This window comes from Meles meles, chromosome 16, assembly GCF_922984935.1.
Source record: "Meles meles chromosome 16, mMelMel3.1 paternal haplotype, whole genome shotgun sequence".
Lineage (NCBI taxonomy): Eukaryota > Metazoa > Chordata > Mammalia > Carnivora > Mustelidae > Meles > Meles meles.
The window spans coordinates 39907172-39918595 of record NC_060081.1 but is presented as its reverse complement, the minus strand read 5'-3'; positions in this window follow the sequence as shown (position 1 = coordinate 39918595).

Sequence of the window (11424 nt, the reverse complement as noted above, 5' to 3'; positions counted from 1 at the left end):
AGTGCCTCACAGCACATGGTTTCATGAACGCTGTAAATGGTGGGTGGTGGGCACTTCATTTGTGTGTGGTCAGAGCTGGGTTTTGGAGCCAGACAGGTTCAGATTTGACTGCTGCAACTTACAAGCTGCCACCAGCTCTGAGCTCCTGTGTCCCCATCTTTTTTTAAAAAAAAAAGGGAGTCTCCGTTTGGCTGCTACAGAGGCTTGAGTGAGCTGATGTAGGTAGAGCACAGTATCTGGCTCTTGAGAATAGCTTTAAAAATGTAGCCCATGGGGCGCCTGGGTGGCTCAGCGGGTTAAAGCCTCTGCCTTCAGCTCAGGTCATGATCCCAGGGTCCTGGGATGGAGCCCCGCATCGGGCTCTCTGCTTGGCTGGGAGCCTGCTTCCTCCTCTCTCTCTCTCTGCCTGCCTCTCTACCTACTTGTAATCCCTATCTGTCAAATAAATAAATCTTTAAAAAAAAAAAATGTAGCCCATACCCAAGGTTGAGCCACCCCTGGATGATTAAGCCCTCTAGGAACTACTGGGGACAAAAACTCCAAAGGGTTTGGTGGTGGTGGTGGCGGGGGGGACTGTTCACGCTTATGGGGACTGAGATATCTTGTCATTCCACAGCTCCTTCGGTAGCTTGCCTTATCCACATGGTCCCTGTCATTTATGATATGCCTCCTAGGGACTGGCAGCTCTGAGCCTGGGCCTGGACCAGGAACATCTCCCTTGCTGGGGAGCTCAGGTCCCTGGGTCACGATCTGCATCTTATCAGAACCCCCAGCATATTCATCTTTGAAAAGTTCTGGTCTACATTAGATGGAAGTTATGATGACTCCTAGTTGCCCACTGATGATAACTCTCATTTGTCTTTAGCAGAGCTTCCCCGCCCCAGTCCTTTACTCTCTTCATTTCACTTCTTATGGCCCCATTTCTTTTCATTCTTCAGAACTTGCTCTTCAGGGCGTCTCGGTGGCTCAGTGGGTTAAAGCCTCTGCCTTAGGCTCAGGTCATGATCCCAGGATCCTGGGATTGAGGTCCCCCCCCCCTCCCCGCTCAGCAGGGAGCCTGCTTCCTCCTCTCTCTGCCTGCCTCTCTGCCTACTTGTGATCTCTGTCAAATAAATACATAAAATCTTAAAAAAAAAAAAAGAAAAAGAAAATACTCTTCACTGCTGCTACATTATTGTCATTCAAAAAAAAAAATCTGATCATGACACTCAGTCTTGTTTAACTATGAATATGATTAAAAAATTAACTTATTGGGGCGCCTGGGTGGCTCAGTGGGTTAAAGCCTCTGCCTTCGGCTCAGGTCATGATCCCAGGGTCCTGGGATAGAGCCCTGCATCGGGCTCTCTGCTCAGCAGGGAGACTGCTTCCCCTCTCTCTCTGCCTGCCTCTCTGCCTACTTGTGATCTCTCTCTCTCTGTCAAATAAATAAATAAAAATCTTTAAAAAAAATTAACTTATTAAAGGACAATTGGCTTTTCTGAAAATATTAAATATACGAGTACATGAGTGCAGTATTTAAATAAAAATTACTACATTGATAAAGTTCTTTTCTCCACAATTAGGTTTTATATTGTTATGGTTTTTATAGGCTCACCAAAGTTCAGGACAGAATCTGGACACCTGGGGCACCTGGGTGGCTCAGTGGGTTAAGCCGCTGCCTTCGGCTCAGGTCATGATCTCAGGGTCCTGGGATCGAGTCCCGCATCGGGCTCTCTGCTCGGCAGGGAGCCTGCTTCCCCCCCTCTCTCTCTCTCTGCCTGCCTCTCTGTCTACTTGTAATCTCTCTCTGTCAAATAAATAAATAAAATAGAAAAAAAAAATCTGGACACCTCAGCCAGGCAGGTGAGGAAACATATGGAAGCCCCCCTCACCAGCCTTGCCTCCTGCCACTCCCACCCTCACCCGACCCCGGCCCACTTCCTGAGCCCTCACAGCTCTCTGCACCTCTGGAGAGCCCTGGTGACTGGGATCAGGGCTGTGCATACCCGTCTCTGACTGCTACCTGGAAATAGTACTTCTTAAAATAGTATTTTCAGGGCCCCTGGGTGGCTCAGTCATTAAGCATCTGCATGCAGCTCAGGTTCTGATCCCAGGGTTCTGGGATTGAGCCCCACATCGGGCTCCCTGCTCAACAGGAAGCCTGCTTCTCCCTCTCCAGCTTCCTCTACTTGTGTTCCCTCTCTCACTGTCTCTCTCTCTGTGTCAAATAAATAAAATCTTTTAAAAAATAGTATTTTGAGGGTGCCTGCATGGCTCAGTCAGTTAAGTGTCTGGCTGTGCTCAGGTCATGATCCTGGGGACCTGGGATTGAGCTCCCTGCTCAACAGGTAGTCTGTGTCTTCCTCTGCCTCTCCCTCTCCCTCTGCCTCTCCCACTGCTCATGCTCACATGCTCTCTCTCTCAAATAAATAAATAAAATCTTTAAAAAATAATAAAATACCATTCTATTCCAATGCCTAGTGACGACTGGACAATAGGAAGGAGTGCAGGCATTAGAAAATCATCACTTTGTAAACATCATAGTAAAGACTGATTTAGGCAAGAATCATTAATGGATATATGGTCTCCCCAAGAGATGGTCTGAGAGAAAGTGTAACTGTACAAGGCAGAATCAGGCACAACCTAATGTGATACCCTGTGAAAGACACAACCCACACACGTCAGTGCTCAGCCTGAATCTAATATGTAGGAACTCCCCCAGCAAGAAACGTTCATCTACCAAAAAGAAGGTCCCTCTTCTTCAAGACGCGATTGTCATAAAAGACAAAACCAAAAACAAGACTGAGAAATATTCCAGATTTAAGGAAAGGAGGGACACAACAACTAAAGTTAAAGGCATAGACTAGTTTCTCTATTAGAGTGGGGGAAAGGTACAAAACACATTATCAGGCTGTCAAAGTGGAATATGGACCATAGTTATGTAGAAATGTCACATAAATGTACAGAACCTAATAACTATGGTGGTCATGGGAGAGAAAGTCCTTACTCTAAGGAGACGCATGCTGATATACCTACCCGCAAACGATTCAGGGAAGATGTAGGTATATATGCTTCTCTGTGTGTGTATGTGTGTGTGGCTTTTTTTTAAAGATTTATTTCAGTGAGAGAGAGAGAGCAGCAGAGGAGCAGAGGAAGAGAGAGAAACTTGAGCCAACTCCACCCTTAGCTCCACACAGGCGGGCTGAAACTATGACCCTGAGATCAGATCTGAACCAAAACCAAGAGTCAGATGCTTAGCCAACTTTGCCACCCAGGGACCCCATCTTTGTGTTTCTTTTGGGTATTTTTTTCCTAAGTTGGGTTGAACGCTTTGTTTTTTGAGCTTTTGCATTTTTTTCTTTCCATAATATAATCATTTAAATCAGCGAATTTGTTATGATCAAAATTCTGGTTTTCATATATAGCAGTATTGTTTTGTTTCTAATGCAAAACGAAATGACTGGCGCTTAAGAAAAAGGCTTAGTTTGTCATATGCACACTGAAAAATTTCCTAAGTTGTTCATTAATGAGGAAATTTCACATGTCCTAGAATGCTCAAAAGTAGTGTTTCATTGTGGCTGTGTTCATCAAGGACTGAGAGCTAGCATTCTGGATAGGTTGGAAAGAATCCATAAAACTGCTACATGATGGATTAAGAGGGTCCATTTTTCAGAGGTCAGGAAAAATCCTTGAGTTAAGTCCAGAAAGTTTTTGGCCTAATGGGGTCATTCAAAGTTCATGGTTCTGAATAGATTCAGTTAAAAACAGACAGCATTTAGTTATCTTCTAGGGAAGTGCTGCTAAATAAAATATTTTCTTTTTATTGTCCCTCCTTTTGGTCCTTTCTCTTCCTAAAACAATGGGATGACCATGCAAATACGTAACAGCCAAATGACCAGGTTTTCAGTCCTACACCTCTATACTGTTTTCAGTGTCATGCTCACAGAATTTCTTTGCTTTTATCAGAACTGCTTTAATTTCCTTCTGATAGAAAATCACCTGTGGTTTGAACCGATGGGTTGGTATCTCTGCCAAGTATTTAATACTTTGTTCACAATGCACTTCACAGAAGCAACCACTGGGAACAACTAAGGCAACAGCCTAACTAAGATAGGTAAAGGGTCCCTCAACCAACTTCCTGCTTGGCCAAACCAAGTCATATAAAAGAAAATTTGATGGTAGAGTTTGTCCTGCCCAGGATAATCAATCGGCTTGTTCTTGAACTTTATTATTCAGACACATGTATCTGAGTACAAGTAAAAATTACAGTCACCACACAAATGCCAACTTGTTTGATAAATAATATCCCAAAGTGATTCCCTTGTCCAGCGCCTTTGCAGCAAGTGACTTAAGGCTTTTCTGTTGTTTGTATAGTAGACACAGATTCCATGGGCCAAGACTGTCATCATAAGAGACAGTTTTCCACATGTATCCTACTAGTTTCAAGTGCCCAAAACCAAGGGAAAACGCTGGACATAAGGCAACAGAAATCAGCTGCCTCCTGGAAAGAATACACTTCCTCCTGGGAAGTCTGCACTTCAACAGGCACACTGATGAGAGAAGATTAAGTCATTTGAAATCTGGGTAAGGAGTGTAGATATATTAAACTAAATCATGACATAAAACCATTCCCCAGAGGCCGACTCCTTCCTCTCTCCAAAGCTGACATTATACGGTGATCATACCTTGGCATGAATACATCAAGCATAGTGGGGGGGAAAATGAGGAAATTTGATACATTCTGTAACTATTTCCCAGATGTCAGGAATACAATATAACAAAATACGTGTAAGGTTATAATTTAAAGGTGTAATAAATTAAACCAGAACAAGGACTTTAACTAGTTGAATGTAATAATTATTATTAGTTATGTCCTGTAATCCAACATCAGCACAATTATTTATTACAAGGTTTTACAAAAAAGCTAAATACCACATAGCTGAAATATCTGTTGTGTTACCAGAGATAATAGTAACACTGGTAACATACCTTTAAATTTTCAACCCATTAAACTTATTCTGTGTCAAAACTGGTTCCTGAACATCGTTAACCTGTGAGGTAATTTGTGTGTGTGTGAGTTAAAGAGAAACATGTTTAACTTTGTTTGTGGCTAAACTTTATCACAACTGCCACTGAAGATTTTTTTAGGATACCCTAGTAAAATGTATCTGACAAGTATTCCAGAGAAAGAATGAGAAACCCAACACTTATTAAAATTCCTTATACACCCATGGCCTTACTAGTTTTTTATGGAGGTGTAACTGGCATACAGAAAACTAGTTATGATTAATGTAGACAATTTGGTGAGTTTGGACGCGTGTACACACTCATGTTACTATCACAATCCAGGTAATAAATATATCCATCATCTGTTTCCTTGTGCTCCTTTGTGTGTGAGTGGGTGGCAAGAACACTTCACATTAGATCTACTCTCAACAAATTTTTAAGTACACAACATCTTGCTATTATCTATAGGCACTATGTAATTTGGCAGATCTCTGTAAATGACTTTTGTATAACTTTATGCCTACTGTACAACTCCCCATGTCCTCTTCCCCAAGTCCTCCAATAACCATCATTCTATTGTCTATTTCTGCACTTTTGACTATTTTATTTTATTTTTTTTAAGATTTTTTTATTTATTTAATTGACAGAGAGAGATCACAAGCAGACAGAGAGGCAGGCAAAGAGAGAGGGAAGCAGACTCGCCGCCGAGCAGAGAGCCCGATGCGGCAAACAAGAGAAATCGGGTAGTATTTCTCCTTTGGTGATCGACTTATTTCACATACCAGAATGTTTTCCGGGATCATCTGTGTTGCCACAAATGGTAGTGTTTCCTTCTTAAGGCTGAGTGGCCTTACTGATTCTAACAAATTATTGCTTATATAAAGGATTACTCCTAGAATTAGAATGTCAGAAATATAAATATTAATTTTGTGACTGAAAGTTACCAGATGAACTTGGCTCTGCTAGCTACGAGGGAGTAGCTGGTACCAAACCATCATTTCTATGATAAATAACCTTAACAATGGAAAGTATGAGGTAACTGCTTTTAGGCACTGGACCACAGGCAGCACAAGACTTTGATTCCTGAGAGAGGGGAAACTTATAAGGGGAGTCTCACATTTCCCGGGCTGCCAGGCTTGGGGACAATTTCTTATAGGGTGGTGGGGCTAGAGCATACTGGTCCCCCACTAACGGGAGGCAAAAAAGACTTCAGGGATGATAGTAAAGCAGATGAAATGAGTGGGGCAGATCTCCAAGGAGGCAGCTGTGCAGAAGGGGCAGAACCTGTCCTCGGCTGAGGGTGTGCCTTGCCTGTGCGGTGCAGATTGCACAAGGATTAACTATACGAGCTGCTTTACAGTTGAGAGGACAGAGATACTGGAAATTGGACAGGGGTCGCAACTGCGTAAGTTCTGATTCCACCAGAGACCTCATCAACAGGTCATGACTCTAGGAGTAAAAACCACATCTTTTTTATTTTCAGGATAACATTCTATTTCAGTGACTCTCTCTCCCAAGTTTTCACCTAATACCTTATAATCTATAACTGTAATAACCCCAAATTTCAAAATTCTGGTTAGATGAAAACATCTCTTTTTACACATTATTCTTGAATAATAATTTAGCTGGTATATGATTCAGAGTTATTATTCTTTAGCCCTCAGAAGATATGACTCCATAGATTTGGTCTTCATTGTTGCTGTTGAAATAACTGCTCTCAGTCTAATTGCCAGTTCTTCTTCTTTTTTTTTTTTTTTTAAAGTAGGCTCCACACCTAATGTGCAGCCCAGTGCAGGGCTTGAACTCATTACCTTGAGATGAAGACCTGAGCTGAGATCAAGAATCGGATGCTTAACTGACTGAGCCACCCAGGTGCCCCAAACTACCATTTCTTAATAGCCAAGCATTCTTTTCTTTCTTGCTGTTGCTAAGATATATTTTTTTGTTCTTTGAATACTAATATGTTTAGGCATAGCTTTCTTTTCTTTCTTATTTCCTAGTTTTTATTTTATTTATTGATTTCCTTTTACACTGCTAAGAATTAAAAATGAATTTTGGAAAAAATTCATCCTTTTATCTCTTTGTTTACTGTTTCTCTTTCATTACAAAATTTCATATTGTCTCCTTCTTATTTTATCTTCCATATCTCCTATTTTCTCCTTAACACTTTTCCCCTTTGTCTTTCTGTGCTATATTCTGTGTAAATGTGTGGCGTTTATCTTCCACTTGACTAATTCTCTCAACTATTTAATATAATGTTTAACCCACTTCTAAGAAAAACCACATCTTATAGTAAGGTCTTCTTTAAACATGCTCTAATGTAATCTAAAATAAAGATGTAACATTTGCATGGGTGAAAGAACTTGGAATTGGAGTCCTGCCAAGTCAGAGAGGCTCAATAAATACTTTGAACACCCAAATATCTACCCTAACAAAGCATAAGATAAAACCTATAAAAGTTCAAAAGGACCAGTTCATAACTAAACTGCCTACAGGAACAAAAAACACACTCAGAGGAGAGGGACAGAAGAGAAGTTAGTTTTACTACCAAGAAATTCCAGTATAAAATTGAAAAATTACTGGACATGCACAGAAACATAGTCAAGGAAAAAAAAAGCAGTCAAACAGGAATAGATCCTGAGATGGCCTTGTGATTTTCCAACAGCAGTTATAAATATAATAAAGGAATATATGCACATAATGAGTCAACAGGAGGGGGGAATCTCAGTTGAAGGGTAAAAGTAATGAAAAAAGAACCAAATGAGAATTCTAGAAGTGAAAAAGCATAATAGATAAAATTTATCAAAGGGGCTTAAAAGATTGAAGATGACAGAAGGTAGTGTCAGTGAATGTGAAAACAGATAGTAGAGATTAACCAACCTGACAAAACAGAAAAAAATACTGAAGAAAATTGGACAGAGCTTCAGTGAACTGTGGGATAATCATATGGTTTAATATATGTATAACTGGAGACCCAAAGGGAGAAGAAATCGAGAAAGTGGTTAAAAGGTATTTGAAGATATGATAGCAAAAGTTGCCAAATTTAATGAAGAATATTGGCTTAAAGAATAGAGAATCTTAACAAACCTCACACTGGATAAATAACAAAGAACAGCATCAACACAGTAACAAACTATCAATATCAGACTGTTGAAAACTGAAGAGAAAGCAAAACTTCCAAAGCAGTGAGAGAACAAAGAAACATTATATACAGGGGACAAGAGTCCACATTAAAGCTGACTTCTCAATGAAATGATGGAGACCAAAATAAAATGGAAGCACGACTTTTTTCAAAGTGCTAAAGGAAAATATGTGAACTCAGTTCAGTATCCAGCAAAAATAATCTTCACAAATGAAGACAAAAGAAAGACAATTCCAAATAAACCAATATAGAATTTGTTGTCTGCAAATCCAGGCTACACATGCTAAAGGATGTTCTTATAGCTACAGGAAATTAAGAGCAGAGAGAAACTCAGTTCTTCAGAAAAGAATAAAGAGCACTAGAAATGGCAAATACATGACTTATTTTTTCTTCTATTAATTTCCCAATGATACAATTGACTCTGTAGATGTAACGCTGTAAGATGGGGGTTCATGATGTATATAAAGTGAAAGCCATGGGGCACCTGGGTGGCTCAGTTGGTTGGGTGTCTGCCTTAGGCTTGGGTCACGGTCCCAGGGTCCTGGGATGGAGCCCCATGTCAGGCTCCCTGCTAAGCAGGGAGCCTGCTTCTCACTCTGCTACTCCCCCTGTGCTCTCTCTGTCAAATAAATAAAAAAAATCCTAGGGGCACCTGGGTGGTTCAGTGGGTTGGGCCTCTGCCTTCAGCTCAGGTCATGATCTTGGGGTCCTAGGATTGAGTCCCACATCGGGCTCTCTGCTCACAGGGAGTCTGCTTCCCCCTCTTTCTCTGCCTGTTTGTGATCTCTCTCTCTCTCTCTGTCAAATAAATAAATATTTTTTTAAAAATCCTAAAAAAAAAAAAAAGTTAAATCTATGACACAGACCAAGAAAATAAGGCTTCCTGTCTCCTCACAGGGCACGTTAGTGAAGTTCCTTTTTTGTTTGTTTCATGCACTGAAAACCATGATCTTGACCAACCTTAACAGGGCAAGTCGCTTGCCTATGATCACTTGCCTATGATCACATGATCACATATGATCACATATGGTCCCACATAATGGGACCAAATACCCCAGCCAAACCTGTTGACTCAAAATGCCAAAGTGCAGGTGGGGCAGAGAAAAGGTTTTTATTGGATCCCTCTGACATTCAACACACAATTTCTTGGGCAGTCTTGGGCACACAGCCTGGTGCTCATTTAAGATTAGGCCAACTGAAAGAAGCACATGAATAGAGAAAGACTGTATAACCTTGAAAAAGAAAGCCCAGTGGGACACAGTGCATTTTCCCAGCAGAGAAAGAAGACAAAGTATGCTAGAAACCCCTCTCGGGTAAAGATGAAAGTCTGGAAGAAAGGCAAGGCCAGGTAATCTAAACAGTAACCCAGAAAGCCACAGAAACAGCTTCTTCCCTAGCACTTCAATGGCGTCTCCTAATTCCTGTCCTACTGACCATGTCAACTGCACTCAGTACCCAATGACCTAGATAGGGGCCCAGCAGATGTTGTGGCCCTTCCTGAACAGCTCCAGTGAATGCTGAGTTCTGGTTTGCAAAAATGGGATTCCTGAGCATACAGGTGGGGAAATGACATTACTGTAAAATACAAGTCTAAGGCACCATTTCAAAACTCAGAGCTAAACTGGGTGAGTGAACTCTCAGCAGTGGAAAAGGAATGAGTAAGGGAAAGAAACCTCAGATCAGCAAAGCAGCACATTATGTCTAGTGCATGCTGGGTGGATGAAAAAAAATCTTCCCTGCCTAAAGGAATAGAGTATCGAGGAATAGAATCCAGCCTAGGGAAGAACGTCTAAAGTGTAGGAAACACCCACCCTCCAGCTCCACCATCTACCTATTCTCAACTCTACAAAAAAGCAGACTTTCCTTGGAGGGATGTTGGAAAAGCACATCTCTGTATTGAGGTCCAGTCCTAAGGCAAAGGTCAGCTATGCCTGGCAGCTGCATGAAAAGTTTAAACTAGGTCAGATTTGAAGTTCTAAGGGAAGTCATCAGTACCCAGTGAGACCAGGTTGCTATAGTTCCCCAGCATTACCTGTCTGTATAGGACTTGTGCAGGACTCCATGTCCTCCACACCTCCTAGTTGAAAGCCACAGCCACACCCATGAACACTATAAAGGCCTGTTATACCAAAGAGTCCTCTTTACTCTGTTGCCAGACTTGCCTATGATTCAAAGTGAAAAGCAAGAAAGCTGCCCTGAGAAAGATAGGAAAAATGTCTTTCCTGCCTTTCACTATAACCCTGGTGTGGGGATCCCAAGACCATTAACTCTGGTCTCTATCCAACCAGCATCTTTTGTCTACTGTCTAGGTCCTGGTCTGGCTACTATGGGGTTTCCAAGCAAAGCAAAAATAGATTTCCTAAACCTGAAGTACTTTAAACTTAGGGAAACTACGCATGAAAATAAAACATAAATATAGAATTATAGTCAGATCTGAGTTTTAGGAATTTGGAGGATCTGAGGCCGATTAAATTCTTGCTGCCTTAGTGTGGTCTGAGGATAGAGTCAACATCATCTGGAAGCTTGTTAGAACTGCTGATGATTGAGCTCCAACCCAGTCATGCTGGTTTATAATTTGCATGTTTACAAGACCTCAGGTGATACAGATGGACATCACACCTGAGAAGCACTGGGTTAAAGGATCTACCCAGGTAAGTGGTTCAGTAACAGCAACTAACCATGAATGAAACTTTCTTTCCAAAACAGAATCTGTCCTCTACATTACAGGTGACACTTTCCCTTCTCTGAGTGAAAGCAGCTTTATTACAAACATTGGATGCCAGGGCCCCACTCTAAACTTATTTCTTGGGGTGGTGTGTTATATTTTTCAAAACTCCCAGGTACAGCCAGGGTCAGAGGAATCTCAAGAAATCACCCTAGGACAGATTAGGGAAGGGTTCAGGAAAGAAAGTTGGAAATTTGATCTTGAAGGATGTGCAAGATTTAGAAATCAAGGAGGAGAAGGTAAGGTATTCCAGATGAGGTAGGGAGTGCGATAGAGTGGGTGGGAAGTACTGTAAAGGAAAAAGAGATAGAGAAGAGAGGCCAGGAGTCTTTTTAGAAAGCTTGAAATGCTTGGGATGCCTGGGTGGCTCAGTTAGTTAAGCATCTGCCTTCAGCTCAGGTCAGGATCCCAGAGCCCTAGGATCAAGTCCCACACTGGGCTCCTTACTCAGCAGGGAACCTGCTTCTCCCTCTGCCTGCTGTTCCCCCAGCTTGTACTCTCTGACAAAAAAAAAAAAAAAAAAAAAAAGGCAATCCAGAGTTTTAGATGGAAACTCCTAGTTATTAAATGC